This window comes from Leptodactylus fuscus, chromosome 6, assembly GCF_031893055.1.
Source record: "Leptodactylus fuscus isolate aLepFus1 chromosome 6, aLepFus1.hap2, whole genome shotgun sequence".
NCBI lineage: Eukaryota > Metazoa > Chordata > Amphibia > Anura > Leptodactylidae > Leptodactylus > Leptodactylus fuscus.
The window spans coordinates 163106197-163122123 of record NC_134270.1 but is presented as its reverse complement, the minus strand read 5'-3'; the positions used below and the strand labels follow the sequence as shown (position 1 = coordinate 163122123).

Genomic DNA, 15927 nt, shown 5'->3' with positions numbered 1-15927 from the left:
GTTCTTTAACCATCTTAGTGGTGACATCTGTTGTCAGTTGCCAATAGATATAACCACAAATGCAGGGATTTTCTAGGGTGTGGGGTTTGGACAGCTATCAGGAGTGAAACTACATACAGAAGAAGATAACCTGACTGCAATAAGGACATCATGGCTGGTTATCAGGAGGGGACACTACATGTATGAGAAAATAACCTGACCACAATAAGGACATCATGGCTGGTTATCAGGACGACACTACATGTATGAGAAAATAACCTGACCACAATAAGGACATCATGGCTGGTTATCAGGAGGACACTACATGTATGAGAAGATAACCTGACCACAATAAGGACATCATGGCTGGTTATCAGGAGGACACTACATGTATGGGAAAATAACCCGTCCACAATAAGGACATCATGGCTGGTTATCAGGAGGGGACACTACATGTATGAGAAGATAACCTGAGCACAATAAGGACATCATGGCTGGTTATCAGGAGGACACTACATGTATGAGAAAATAACCTGACCACAATAAGGACATCATGGCTGGTTATCAGGAGGACACTACATGTATGAGAAGATAACCTGACCGCAATAAGGACATCATGGCTGGTTATCAGGACGACACTACATGTATGAGAAAATAACCTGACCGCAATAAGGACATCGTGGCTGGTTATCAGGAGGACACTACATGTATGAGAAGATAACCTGACCGCAATAAGGACATCATGGCTGGTTATCAGGAGGGGACACTACATGTATGAGAAGATAACCTGACCGCAATAAGGACATCATGGCTGGTTATCAGGAGGACACTACATGTATGAGAAGATAACCCGACCACAATAAGGACATCATGGCTGGTTATCAGGAGGACACTACATGTATGAGAAGATAACCCGACCACAATAAAGACATCATGGCTGGTTATCAGGAGGACACTACATGTATGAGAAGATAACCTGACCACAATAAGGACATCATGGCTGGTTATCAGGAGGACACTACATGTATGAGAAGATAACCCAACCACAATAAGGACATCATGGCTGGTTATCAGGCAGAGACACTACATGTATGAGAAGATAACCCAACCACAATAAGGACATCATGGCTGGTTATCAGGAGGACACTACATGTATGAGAAGATAACCCAACCACAATAAGGACATCATGGCTGGTTATCAGGAGGGGACACTACATGTATGAGAAGATAACCCGTAGATAAATGTAGGATCACGAACCTCATTTTCATGTGCCTTTATATATTGGTAGTATAGTGCACAGTCCAGTCATATTAATGTGACCGCCGCCTACTTTTGACATCAATGTTAAATAACCAATCACAGGAGACACGTGTCATCAGCCATCTGGGTGCACTCATCATTGTGGAAGGCACGATGGATCTACACAAGTATGCATCTATCCTTGCCGACCATGTTCACCCCTACATGCGAATTGTTTTTCCTCAGGATGATGGCATCTACCAGCAGGACAATGGCACTGGTGTCGGCATGGCTCAACATCCCAGTGACATCATCACACCATCCCCTCTCTTCCTGCACTTCTCACAGTGTCCGCTCTGCCAAAGGTGGTGATTCTGGATTTTGACAGGAGGTCACATTAATGTGACTGGACTGTGTATATTGCAGCATTGCTCATGCTACTAGCAGAGTGTTGGTATAACTTTTTGTGTTTCTACCACGATTGAAGCTCCAGCTACACACACCTGCATTTCTTCTTCACATTGTTTGGCAGTTCTGACCATTTTTGTGAGTTTGTTGCACAGACTGTCATCACTAAGATGGTTACAGGAAATCTTTAAAATTCTACAAAAATTTAATTTTTTTATATATTTGCAAAAATATCCACCAGCTTTGCCACTTTTGGGCCAGAAAACTTGTTTGCTTATTTTAGTAAATACCCCCAATGAATCTGATCATAAAACAGTTCTCTTGTGCCATTCAGGACTTGTTAAAGGGGCTCTATCAAAAAAATCATGCTGATAGAGCCCCACATATGCGTGAATAGCCTTTAAAAAGGCTATTCAGGCACCGCTAAAGTTATATTAAACTACTCCCCCCCATTTTAAAATAAAACCCTAAAACAGAATATGTTCAACTTACCGAACGTGCACAGGAGGTGGGCATTCAGGGTCCGACATCATCTTCAGCCACGCCTCCGCTTCCAGCAATATCCTCGGGTCCCGTCTAACTGGCGAACTGACATTGATGAAAAAAATGGCGCGGGCACATGCGCAGTAGCAATAGTAGAAGCAGCATGCTCTTGCACATGCGCCCGCGCCATTTTTTATCAATGTCAGTTCGCTAGTTAGACGGGACCCGAGGACATCGCTGGAAGAAGAGGCATGGCTGAAGATGACGTGGGACCCTGAATGCCCGCCCCCGTGCACGTTCGGTAAGTTGAACATATTCTGTTTTAGGGTTTTATTTTAAAATGGGGGGGAGGTACACCAGGACTACAGTGCTGCAGTGCTAACCACTGAGCCACCGTGTGGCCCCCTAAGAGCATGATTTTGCTGATAGAGCCCCTTTAAGATTGATGTACAGGTCTCCACATAATTCCCACCAATGAATCTCATTATGAAACATAAGAAATCTGGTAATAATTTATAACTGATATGTTAACAAAACGTAATGGATCTGATCATAAAATATGATAAATCTGCTCATAAAAAACATCAAGTAAAAGCAAATGAAACAAAGGAATGAATTACAAAACAGGAGATTTATCAGAGAAGAAGCCGAAAAAATGTGGAGCAGTTGCCAACAGGAGCCAATTAGATCTCTGCCTTCATTTTCTAACGGGCCCCTGATACATAAAGCTGATATTTGCTTGGTTGTTATAGGCAACTTCTTCAGCATCTGCTCCAATTTTCATAAATCTCCCCCTAAATCTAATTCATAGATATTTATAGAACTTGTCACTGTATAATAACAAAGCTTTATTTACCCAGTCCATTGGGAGATGGTTAGGATAAGGAGTAAAAAAGGAGAGGAAATTCAGAGTAAAAAGAAGCTTGACAATAAGCGAGGGGTTAGGATAAGATCTGTTACTCTTGTGCATTAGTTAGTACTCATGAACAGATTTTTCAGTGACTCTTCAACTTCTTCCCGACTTATTTTCTTCCATTCACTGGGAAGTTGAGCAGGCTGTGCGTTGTATTCATCTGCAAACTGGTGATTAAACTGACAGAAGACATATTTCCAGTAGATCTGGGCAGAAATGGAGGGGAAATTTCCTTTTGTTTCCAGACTGCGGAATCTTTGGTTTGTTGTGACATCGGTGGTGCATACTGAATGAGCGAGAATTTCTGTTAAAAAATCTCTGTAGGAGGCCAAGCCCCGAGGTACGTGGACGACAGCAAAATGTTCGCTGTGAATTTTACTTCCCGCATCACAAGGAGCTTTGCAGAATGGACACTGTTTTCCACACCCAAATAAATCCCTGAACAATTCATCCTGTGGTTTTCTCGAGACCTTTTCTAGAACTTTACCAATATTCATCTTTTTCATTTCTTTTAAGATTTGTGATTTTGTTTCTTCAAGAAAAATGTCAATTTCAGAGGAAAACTGAGCAATTCTGACCTGGCTTTGAAATCCAATCTCTCCCAAGTATTTCATGGGGATAAATAGATCTTTACTCAGCTTGTCACAAAAGACTTTAAAAAAATCTGAAATGTTGCAACTTTTTAAGACTTCTTCATCTTTAATAATGTATTTAATCTTCCTTGTGATTCTGGACAGGATGGCATTGATCAACTTTTCTAGTTCAGAGCCATTACTGTATTTGTTCAAAATACAATTTTTGATCCATTTCTTGAGAAATTCCTCATAATTCTGGATATAATCCAAATAACGTGCAAAGGAGTTTTCCTCCAGCAATTCTGTCAGTAACTTCCACCGGAGGAAAGTTCTAGCGTTGAGGTGGGGGCAATCATCACCCTGCTTACAGTCATTTACCATCTCTGTGCCCAGGTGATTATAAATATGTTCAGTCAAAGCCTGATGAAGACAGAGATCACAGAATTCTTCAGCCCTCTGCCTACAGTCGTCTTGTTCTAAGTAAATCATTTCAAACCTCATGAAGTATTTTTCCTTGAGTTTTTCTAGACATAACCAGGGATCATTTTCTTGTACAAAGTCATCATGCATCGTCTGGAACATTGGAGCAGCTTTACCTAAGACAAGAAGCTTTAGGTCCAACTCAAAAAACTGTGTCATGCACAGATTCTTTGTATCTTCTTTGGAGAGTTTCTCATTTATTATGTTTAGCAGCTCATGGCAGTAAAACTTATCATAGTTCTCCTTTGTATTTATCTTATCTTGTACATATTTGTTGCATTTTTCAATTATTTCATTTGCCAGATTAGTCATCTGTTTCTGAGGATCATAAGAAGAATCACCCACAATTACGTTTGTCTGTCTTGCTGCATCAAGATAATGGGTTTTCACTTCGAAAGATATCTTCTCATATCTGGTCAAATCCTTAATGTTATGGATCTCCTCAACAATCGAACTTCCTCTGCTGCTCAGCTCTTTGTTTAGTTGTTGTAACATCTCCTTTTTGACATCATATCTCTTCAGTTGACCTTGGTGTAGATTCTGCAGTGCCTCTTCCCATATTGAGTTAAACTCATGTTTGCGCTTGTCCTCGTCCATCTTCTTTTTGTCTTTCCTCAATTTAACAAGAAGGTTGGAGACTTTCTTCTCAATGGTTTCCTCATAACTTTTCTGAATTACTTGTATGTACTTTCTGCCTTTTTGGATGTGAATTGTCTCTATTATTATTTCTGTTAGATGTGTATCTAATTCTTTCCGAAGAATTTCAACACTATTGAAGAATTCTTGTCGGTACTTTTCGACAAGATGCACATTGTTGGACCCATCTTTGAAATACTGCTCTAATGCCTCTAGCATGAGATTCTTCTCTTGGACCAGTTTCATGTTGATCTCCTCCCGAGGTAGTTCCATGGTGTACTCATTATTATTCTTAAAGTAATTCTTGATTAAGTTTTCCTGGGAAAGCAACCATTCGTAGGTTGATTTGCGGAATTTCCACTCTAACTCTGAGTTTTTGAGGAACAGCTGGGTGTAGGCTTCTGCTTTGAGACAATTTTGGAAGCTAAAGATGAATCTTTCATGTTTCACAGCACTCCATAAACTTTGAACCCACACAATAAATTCTCTGATACTCTGAGAATTTTTAGCATTTGTCTTCATGACATTGGATAAATGTCTCTTTAATTCACACACAGAATCGCTGTATTCAGAGTTTATGTAGTTCATGCCAGATGCTCCTTGCAACATCCCAGGAAAGTACCACCTGTTTTTTGTTGGGTTATAGTCTATGATATCAGTGAACCTTTTAATGCTGCATCTTTTCTCCATCTCTGCAGCGAGTCTGGTCATTTCATTCAGTTTCTCCATAAGTTTCCACTGGTCGCCCTTGATTTTTTCAGGAGCGGAAATATTACTAACATTCTGGTGGACAAAATGGCATTTGGGTTTTTTCCCAACTTCTTTCATTCTAATGAATGCATGAATCACAATCTGCAAAACATCATTCATGTCTGATGGATTTTCCATAGTGATGTTAATTATGGTGACATCACTCAACCCAACTACTAGTGTGGCCAATTCATTGTCATGTTCAAAGCTATCTTCTAGAGAAGCCAATTCTGGAGCTTTCAGACCTTCAGGATCTATTACTAGAAGAAAATGACAACCTAACTCCTTCATGAAGTTCTCCTTCACTTTAATCAGTGTCATGTAGGCTCCTTGTGTGCATCGTCCACTGGCCACAGGGAACTGTAGACCAAACATGGTGTTAAGAAGGGTGGACTTCCCTGTGCTCTGCACTCCTAGTGCAGTTATAACTCTCATTTTGCATTGCCCTCCTGTTCTCCTATCTACCTCAGCAAATATATCAGATATCCATTGCAGGGGAATGTTTATGACTTCTCCATCAAGCAATTCTAGTGGGAAACCATCTAGTAGATAATTTACAGCTATTCCTGGCAAGTCTTTATATTTTCTTTGACGCAAATCGACTTCTCTTCTCTTGATCATTGAATATTCAGCAGCATGGAACTGCCCCAGCTCTCGTAGGAAGTGGTGAGTCCCAAGTGTAGTAGAAGAACTTGCATCTTCTTTATTACCTTTGTGTCTGAAGATCTGATCCAGATTAAACTTCAGCCATCTAAAGAAGTATTGTCTTTCCACTGAGCTTTCACATGACGCTGCATCTAGAAATTTGACCATGTTTTTGGAAAGACCCATCTCATATTGTTGCTTCTGTAGCTGAAACTGTTCTTGGAGTAATTTACACTTATAATCCTCACCGTTCATATCACCAACTTTCTTCATTCTGCAAAACTCTCTTTCTATTTTAGATATTCCATTAAACAATTCTCCTTGCAGTCCCAATTACTTCTTCTTGAATTTTACGATGTCAGTGATCTGGTTAGTTATTTCTGCAGCATGTTCTCGAGCTCTTTGACATTCCGTTGAGTTTTCGTCAATGTTAATACTAAGATCTTGAGCCAAGTCCTTCATCTCTTGAAGTTTTACATATTTATGTTGACCAAATTTACTTTTAATAAATTTCTGAACAGATGTAACTATTTGATTAGACTTCTTAGAATTTGTGTGCAGTATGTGCTTGGATTGTTCGGATCTTATCAAGAGCTTTAGATATTTATCTGTTTCCTTATCAATGTCTTTGCCATTTGAGCTGCACACAATAAAGAAGAACTCTGGGACTGCATCCTGAATATAGGATGATAATAACACATATTCCTCCTCACTGATACGTCCAGTAAATATATAGACCGCTGAGGAAATCTTGGTTAAATATCTGAACTGTGTTTGGTAGGATTTGAGGTCCCCACGTAGATTTGCTACAGCAATGGGCTCTGGAAAAATATCAGAAGACTCCTTTCCCCCTGGGAAGGAGAAAGCTATTTCCACTAGCCCATCTGAGATCTTATGTGGAAGATAACCCGATTCCATTGTTTGATGCACAAAAAAATCAAGTTTTTGTTTTGTTGGACTCAGGAGGTCATTGTGTACCTCCGACTTCGATATGTTACATTGACCCAACCTCACAAATGAGTAAATTGGCATAGAAATATTTACCAGGCTTTCTTCTTCAAACCCTTTACTTGCATTGATGGACTGCGGTCTCCACTTCTTCACAATGTCTCTCATTGCCCATAACATGAAGGTACAACTGGCACCATCACTAGCAGGAAGCAACAGAGGGATAGCAAACTGGGAAATGGACATTTTTGTTACAATCTCTTGTTGTAGAAAAGAATTGGAACAATGTAGAAGAAGACAGAGAATGTCCAGGGGATGAAGAGACTCGCTTGTATCAGAGTTGGTATCATCTACGTCTTCTTCATCTCCTGTGTTTTTGCAAGTGTTTCTCGCTGTTACATTCAAGGCCATGAGTTTCCGGAGAAAGTGCCAAGAAATGTCTTGTACTTTCTCTATCTCACATTTCTTAAAGGAATCTTCATCAATATTTAACACGTCTTCCAAAGTCAGTTTAGACATGTAGTAGTCTGACAGGTTCAGATCCATTAACATCTTCTCAAATGTTTCTCTCCTTTCTGAAAAAGTAAAACAGAAAATCTGAAATTATCCCAACACTAATCTAATGAACTCATGACTGCTTCCAATGTAATGGTTGGAATTATGGGTTTATTGTGTTCCATAGTGAGTTCCGGGAATGTTAATCTGTTACTAAATCAGTTGTGATCCTATTGAAGGCCCCCCGTCCTGTTATTACTGAGCTTCTATTACAGGCTGTCATAGGTATGCAATAGAAGTCAGTGGATTTTACAATATAGCGTGATACATTAGTATTGCAGTATATTGTATTGGGATCAAATCCTGAAAGGGGCCTCAAAATCAAAGTAAAAATTCTTTTAAAAGTTAGATTTTTAAAAAAAATGGATCAAAAGCAATCAAAATGGACAGACTCCAAAATGGTATAAATAAAAACTACAATAAAATATATACATAGCTACTAGAGATGAGTAGGTATTCGATCGAATATCAGGCTATTCAAAATATTCGATATCGAACGAATACCACGCGGTAAACGCAGTAAAAATTTGTATCCCCTCCCACCTTCCCTGGCGCTTTTTTGCACCAATAACTGTGCAGGGGAGGTGGGACAGGAAAGAGGAAAACGTAGGCATCGGAAAAAAAATGGAAAAATTCATTGGCTGGCAAAATCAGCTGACCTCGGATCTATAAGAATAGTGGCAGCCATGTTTGTGTCTTTTGCGGCTGGGATAGAAAGGGAGAGACATCGTGCTGAGGGTCAGAGAGAAATTTTAGCTTCTGCTAGGCAGGAAATAGTCTGAAAAGAGCAACACTGCTTGATGAGTCTATAAACACCATCAGCTTATAGGGTCATCCTGCAGAAAGTTCTCAAAACCACGTTTTAGGGCTGAAATTCCGTAGCGCTGGTATACAGTATATACCTGGGCTGAAGCAACAGAATGGGGCTGAGACTGTAAACGCTGCTGTGGCAAGTCGCAAGTGAAAAGAGGTGTGAAAGAATGACTACTGGGGCTGGCAGGGCTGGATTGGCACAGAGGGGCACAAGACAAAAATCTCTGCTTGTGACCTAATGCAAAAGAATGGGGCTGAGACGGTAAACGCTGCTGGAGCAAGTCACAATTCAAATATAGGGAAGAAAGAATGCTTACTGGGGGTGGTAGAGCTGAATTGGCACAGAGGGGCACAAAAAAGAACACTGCTTAAGGGCTGAAGTCACATAATGGGGCATAAACTTGAAATGCAGGTGCACAAATCTAAGTAGAACTGAAAAGAAAGCATAGACACGCAGGTTCTATCATGAAGTTACAAGTAGAAGAGTGGCTCAGCAAGTGACAGTTGGGGTTCATTGTGTACACTCTATGCCACCAAAATGGCTAAAAGGGGCCTACTTGCACCTCCTGGCCAAACTCACCCAAACCTCAGCTGGGGGAAGCCTCTACTCACCCCAAGGGCCACAGGTCCAACTTCTACACCCAATACGTGTAAGGTGCAGAGGGATCGGAGAGGACAGGGCAGTGGTTGGCCAGGTACTCACACAACATGCGCCTATACTTTTCCCTCCTCGTGACACTAAGCCCCTCAGTGGCGGGGTGGGGGGGGGAGGAGACATTAACGTGTCTTGCACCTTGGAAAGTGTTCCCCTGGTGGTTGTGGATCAGATGGCAGTTGTTAGCCTCTTGGAGGAACTCTCCTCTCTGACGCCAGCGATGGTTGACAGAAACATTTCCATCATATTCTGCACCAGGTGCTTGTGGCAATCATTTATGCGATTGTTCCTCTCCCCTACCAGAACAAAAGACGAGATGTTATTTTTATACCGGGGGCTCGAGGATTGCAAAAATCCAGTATTGGTCGCTCTCCATGATGTGAACAATGCCTTTGTCTCTGGAAAAGCAGCCCAACATGAAGTCAGTCATGTGTGCCAGTGTGTTACTTGGCATGACTTCGCTGCCCCCAACTGTAAGGGTCACTCTCCATTTCCTCCACTTTCAGCTCCCCTTCACACCATCCATGCTGAAGCAATGGGATGCACTGAACTTCATCAAACATCAAATGCCACTTCATCCTCCTCGTCTTCCTCCGTCATCCAACGGTGAGATGACAGGAGTGTGCTCTGAATGTTTTCTGGCTAGCTGTGGCTACTTTAGACTTACGAAAATGGCGGCACTTTCACCAGTATATGAGGCACAATGGGGTAGTTTTTTAACTACCCCGGCTAAGGCACCAACAAGTTGAAAACGTGGGCCATGTGTGGATTGTGTTTGAGTCTGGCAAGGTCCAGAGCCGCTACCAGGTTCTGGCCATTATCACACACGACCATGCCTGGGCCCAGGTGCATAGGTAAGAAAGACATTGCCGTTTCATCTAGGATGGCATCCCTCACCTCGGGGGCAGTGTGTTTTCTGTCGGCCAAGCTGAGCTTCAGCACGACCTGCTGACATCTCCACACGCCAGTGCTGCAGCGTTTACAGCTCGCAGGTGTGGTCGATGTTGCAGTGGAGCAGCAGGCTTTCTGAGAACCCCTAGAATAAATTTTGGGCTGGGAGAGGAGATAGGCCACCCCAGTTTGCGAGCCGGGTACAGCCTCCACTACATTCACCCAGCCTGTCATTATAGAGAAGCAGCGTCCCTGACCGCATGCACTTGTCCATGCGTTGGTGGTCAAGTGGACCTTAGAGCAAAGCATGGAACTCAGGGCCCGACTGATGTTATGGAACACGTACTGACGCAAGGCGGGGACAGCACACCAAGAGACGTAGTGACGGCAAGGGGCAGCATAGCGAGGTGCCGCAGCTGCCTCAGATCACGGAGGGCCTGAGTCTCCACTAGCATAAACGCCAACATCTCCAGGGCCAGCAGTTTTGAGATGAGGCCGTTGAAGGCTTGGGCATGTGGGTGGGTTGCGCTGTCTGCAATGAAACGCCTGGGAGATGGGGAATTGCTGTGAAGAGGCGCATGATGGTGCAGGCAAAAGGAGCAGAGGCAGGAAAAGGGGCAGATGAGGGTGAACTCCCCAAAGTGTTAGAGGCAGATGTGGAGGTGTCCAGGCTGGTGGTCTGGACTGCAGCACCAGCACTGGAAACAGTGGAAGAGTCAGTGTCGGCAACGCCGGCCGACGATTGTCCTGCATTTGCTCTCTCCCACTGAGCCCAGTGCTTGCCTTAAAAATGACGGTGCATGGCTGAGGTGCTCAGGTTGCTTTTCTCAGAGACCCTATTCAGTTTTGAGTTGCACAATGTGCAAATTGCACTCAGTTTGTCCTCTGCACATACGTTGAAAAATCTACACACCATCGAGGGACATGGCCTCGATGGGTGACTTTTGGGTGAGTGGCTAATACAGGGAACATCTTGGACCTTGCTGGCTCTGGCCTGGCTTCTGTGAAGCAGCTGTTCTGTGCCTCTGGACAGGCCTCTGCCTCTAGCCACCTTTTTTTGTGCTGTGCTTGCCTCCACATCTACACTGCTTTCCTCGCTACATGTCACCCCTGTCCAGGTTGGGTCGGTAGCCTCATCGTCCACCACCTCCTCTTCCAATTGCTCACTCTCCTCTTACTGCAAACCGCACATAACCACAGCCTGCCCTGATGGCAACCGTGTGTCATCATCATCACTGAGGCCGAGAAACACTGGTTGCGGGTCCACAACCACAAAATCGGCAGGAGATGGCGGATGATAGCACAGTGCTGGCTGCCCCTCACTAGTAGGCATTGGATCTGCAGTAGCTTGACCGCAGCCTGGGCCCCCAGCTGGATTTCCTGGGCACCAGGACAAAGAAATTATTTTGGTAGCTCCTGGGAGGGGGCAAGGTTGGGATGACTCTGCTGGGAAGATTGGGCATGTTGGGAAGAAGAAGGGGCAGACTCTTTGGTATGAACACGCCTGGCTGGTGGAAAAGCAGCTGGAAGCATCATCCGCTAGCCATTGGAACACCTGTTCCTGGTGCTCAGGCCTGGTCTGCGTTGTACCCTGCTTAACGCAGCTCTCAAGTCAGGAATTGTGATGAGTGCAGGCTAATGTTTCTTTAGGTTTAAATTTGTATTTCTGTCCATATTAATGTAAAGGAAAGAAGGTTTCCAAGTATTTTTCCACTTTCCATAGTGGTTCTATTGAGTGTGGAAAGTGTCTAGTTGATAGGCTGTGATGTTGGGGTAAAACTGTGACTTGGGCTTGTTAGATGCCCCCAGACATGCTTCCCCTGCTGTCCCAGTTGCATTCCAGAGGTGTTGGCATCATTTCCTGGGGTGTCATTGTGGACTTGGTGACTCTCCTTAGTCGAATTGTGGTTCCCCTGAAACCAGCATTTTTTCCCTATAGACTATAATGGGATTTGATAGTCGAATAGTCGAATATTGAGGGTCTACTCAAAATGAATATCGAAAATTTCACTACTCGCTCATCTTTAATAGCTACCATGTCCCATAAATGAAAACCGTAAGAAATATTATGGGTGTCAGAATATGGCCACTCAAAAATGTTCTTATTTGTCAAAGTTTTTTTTTTTGTAAAGGTATTGAAAAAAAAACTGATACAAATTCGGTATCGCTCTGATCACACCAATTACAATGGGATATGTTTTTTCATGAAATTATAGTGTCATATTGGTGTGATACTACAGAGTTAAAGGAATCCTATCATTAGAATCCCTTTTTTTCTAACTAACACGTAGGAATAGCCTTCAGAAAGGCTATTCTTCTCTTAACTTTAGATATCTTCTCCGCGTCGCCATTCAGTAGATATTTCGTTTTCCATCTTTATGTAAATGAGTTCTCTTGGAGCACTGGATGCGGGCCCCAACGCTCAAACAGCATTGGGGGCGTCCTCAATGCTGCCAGAGAACTCTCCAGCGCTGCCTCCATCTTCTTCAGGAACCGGCCTCTACGCATCGTCTTCCGGCCCGGCTTTCAATCTTCTACGCATGTGCAATCGGCTCTACCAGTGGGCAGAGCTGACTGCATCTGTGCGAGGCCATTTTTTTGCGGCCACTTGCATGAGCGCTTGTATTAAGCAGCAACAAAAAAATAGCTGCGCACAGGTACAGTCAGCTCTGCCCAAGAGCGCGGTGGCAGAGCTGATTGCGCATGCGTAGAAGATTGAAAGCCAGGCCGGAAGACAACACGTAGAGGCCGGTTCCTGAAGATGATGGAGGCGGCGCTGAAGAGTTCTCTCGCAGCACTGGGGACGCCCCTAGGCTGTTTGAGTGCTGGGGCCCACCCCCAGTGCTGCGAGATAACTCATTTGCATAAAGACGAAAAACGGAATATCTACCGAACGACGGCATGGAGAAGACATCTAAAGGTAGGAGAACAATAGCCTTACTTAAGGCTTTTCCTACGTGTTAGTTAGAAAAAAAGGGATTCTAATGATAGGATCCCTTTAATGTCTTACTGATCAATCTATATTTATTTGTTGTATATCTATATGAGGTTCACTCTGTAGTCACAGACTGGTCAATCTATATGACTTAGTAGATAACAATTTCTTCAAAAATGACAATGCACAAATGAAAAGGGGTTAAGGTGATGTGAAGCAGGAGAGGCATATCAGGATACTACAATAGGTCTGTTAATAGATTTGTAATGCTATACTGGATAAAGGGTAACAAGAGATCTGATTCAACAAGAAAACCAGATCTAAAAACATTGATAATTTTTTTGTTAAAATGTTCATAAAGTGTTGAGAGTACTACAACTCCCAGCATCACATGCTTTGTTCTGTGCCTTGCTTCCAACTGAAAATGAGACTTGGGATGAGCATTGTAATGAGGGATATTTCCATATTTCCATCCAAAGCTCCATTGCCGAGAAGACTCCTGGCAGAGCTGGTTGGCTGAGAGCAGCCGATGAACAGAATTCTCCGCCCAGATGTCCATGTCAGCTGGATGCCAGGCACTGTATACAGCTTCCTGATAACGTATGGTCAGAGGTTTTAGTACAAATGGATATAATCTGATGTGCTGAATGACAGACTTCTATTAGTGACTCACCTGTGGTCAGAGCGGTGACCTCCTCTGGAGATGGAGATGCCATATCTGATTCTGTTCTGTTCACTTCTTATCTATATTATAATGTTGTGCCTCCTGCGAATCTAACAGGTAGAAATCACAATGATCTGAAGTTACAGAGTGCGACATAAAGGGAATGATACTTATCTATAGAAACACAACGCGCACTGACATAAGGCTCAGCAGTCCAGCAGTTTGTAGTATGGCTACAAAACCCTCCATTCTCTGTATGGCTGCAGATTTGGGGGAAGCTCAGTTTTTGTCTAGCCCAGCAGGTAACGGGCCCTATTTACTTACTGATCCCCGCTACTGCTCATGGCCATCTGCACTTCCCCTTCTGTGGATGTGGCTGTGAACAGTAGGGGGATTGGTAAGTAAGGTCGCGGGCCCCCAAACCGCACAAGCACTGCTATTGAGTCGCCCCGGCTCGGCCTATGTAGATTCACGGTGCGAGTGTCAAGTCTGAGAACATGAATCAAGTTTCATATACTTTATATGTATGATGTGTTTTGGAAATACTAATTTTTCCTACAGTTCTGAGACAAAGGACTTTGAAACCAAGATGGAGCTTGACTCTTATTTGGCACACCCAGTAACAGAATTCCACAGACTGGAGCAAGGAGGTGTCTGGCTGGACATTGAAGTTTGGAGCCAATGGGAGATGGACAGCAACTCAGGAATGCCAAAGGGGGCAGTAACCCCTCCTTTCTTTGTCTCTAAAGTGTGTGTACTTTCAATAAAGAGTCAGTAATGCTGAGGTGGGCGAAGAGCATGGCTGGTTTGATACAGAACTCTGTGTCTGTCTCATTATTAGCGATTTGTGCACAAACATGCTCATTTAATTTGGACTGACTGATTGACCCAGGATATAGTCAATTCGACTATAACACGAGCAGGCCTGACACTGGGGGCGGCAGCGCCTTGAAAAAAGGGGAGTTTTAAGCAAAAATGGATGAAATTAAAATAAAGAAAAATAAAAGTTTGTTGTGACGCCAGTTGGGGTTTCGGCTTGAGGTGAAGCCGGGCACTGTAGATAGGGCCTCTGGGAATAGGTGGTGATGCAGTGCCAGATGTTATACCCTCCCCAACCAGGGCAGGTCCCAGGGCCAGATGATATAGGTGAAGAAGGGATGTTTTCCAGGAGGAGTAACAGAGGATCAAAGAACAGAGGATCAGAGGAACAGAGGATGAAAGAACACAGTCCAGACAGGGGTTAACCAAACACTTACAGTTTACTTCTGTAGTCAGCAGGAGATAACAGATGTTACAGGAGGATTCACCTTGCTCCAGGATAGTGAGATGCCAGTCTTCCCTTTTACCACTAGTATGATTCAGCCTTCCATTGCTGCTCAAACTCTCTATTAGATTTCCTCTGGTCCTGGGTTCCAGGAGCTCAGAGGTTAAGTACAACCGGGTAGATACCCCTTCTGGACAGCAGGTAACACGAGTTCTTTGGGATGCTGGATGCAGACATTCACCCCAACTCTGTATGTTACTGAGCCTCCAGGAATCTTGCATTCACTAGGCCTCGGTCCAGTGAGTTTCTCAATTTTCTAAGTGTTTCTCACACTAGTTAGGAATTGATGGTCCTATAACTGCAGCCTCGTGCCTGTGAGGTCTCATCTCACCTCTGCAGGTCTCCGGCCTCCTGTGCTGTTCTGTCACACCATGAGGCTTGCAGCACACACTGCACCTCCACACACCTCTCCTCTCTCTTGCACTCTCTGACCTGGAACTGAAAGAGAGACCCTCTTCCAGTCTGTAGCTGCACCCCTTTTCTTAAAGAGATAATGGCTGTGGAACTTTGTGTGTGCTAACAGGTTGACTGGATCTCACTATACCTTCACAGTACACAGTATAGATCACATAAGATGACATTTGTAGTGACCCACTCTGTGGGGCGCTACATTATCATTATACTCTGGGATCTTTTCAGGCCCTGGAGTATAATGATCGGAGGGCCAGGGGAGGTGAGGGAACATAAAAAACACTGTGACTTACCGCTCCTTCACTCCAGCAGTCTGTGGGCCTATTTGGTGACATCCCAGATGTCACGTGGGCCGGGCCTGTGTCATTATGCGTCTGGTCCAACATTGAAGATGGCCGAAAGTAGCGGGCAGTGTGGCACTATGGTGAATAATACTGTGTGTAGGGGCTACTATGGGGCATAATAGTGTGTGCAGGAATGCAGTTTGTGCGAGGGAAGGGGGATCGGTCAGGGGAGGGGCCCAGTGGCGTAACTACCGGGTAGCCCGTGACATTAGGGAGCCCATCGACCGCCGCTACTGCTGCGTTGTTGTTGCAAAAACAACATGGCATCCAGAAAGTCC

At 43.8% G+C, this 15927-nt stretch overlaps 1 pseudogene; it reads right to left on the bottom strand.

Annotated features, from left to right (window-relative positions):
• Positions 1-3079: 3079 nt before the first annotated feature.
• On the bottom strand, positions 3080-13642 carry LOC142209154 (up-regulator of cell proliferation-like; annotated as a pseudogene).
• Positions 13643-15927: the final 2285 nt, after the last annotated feature.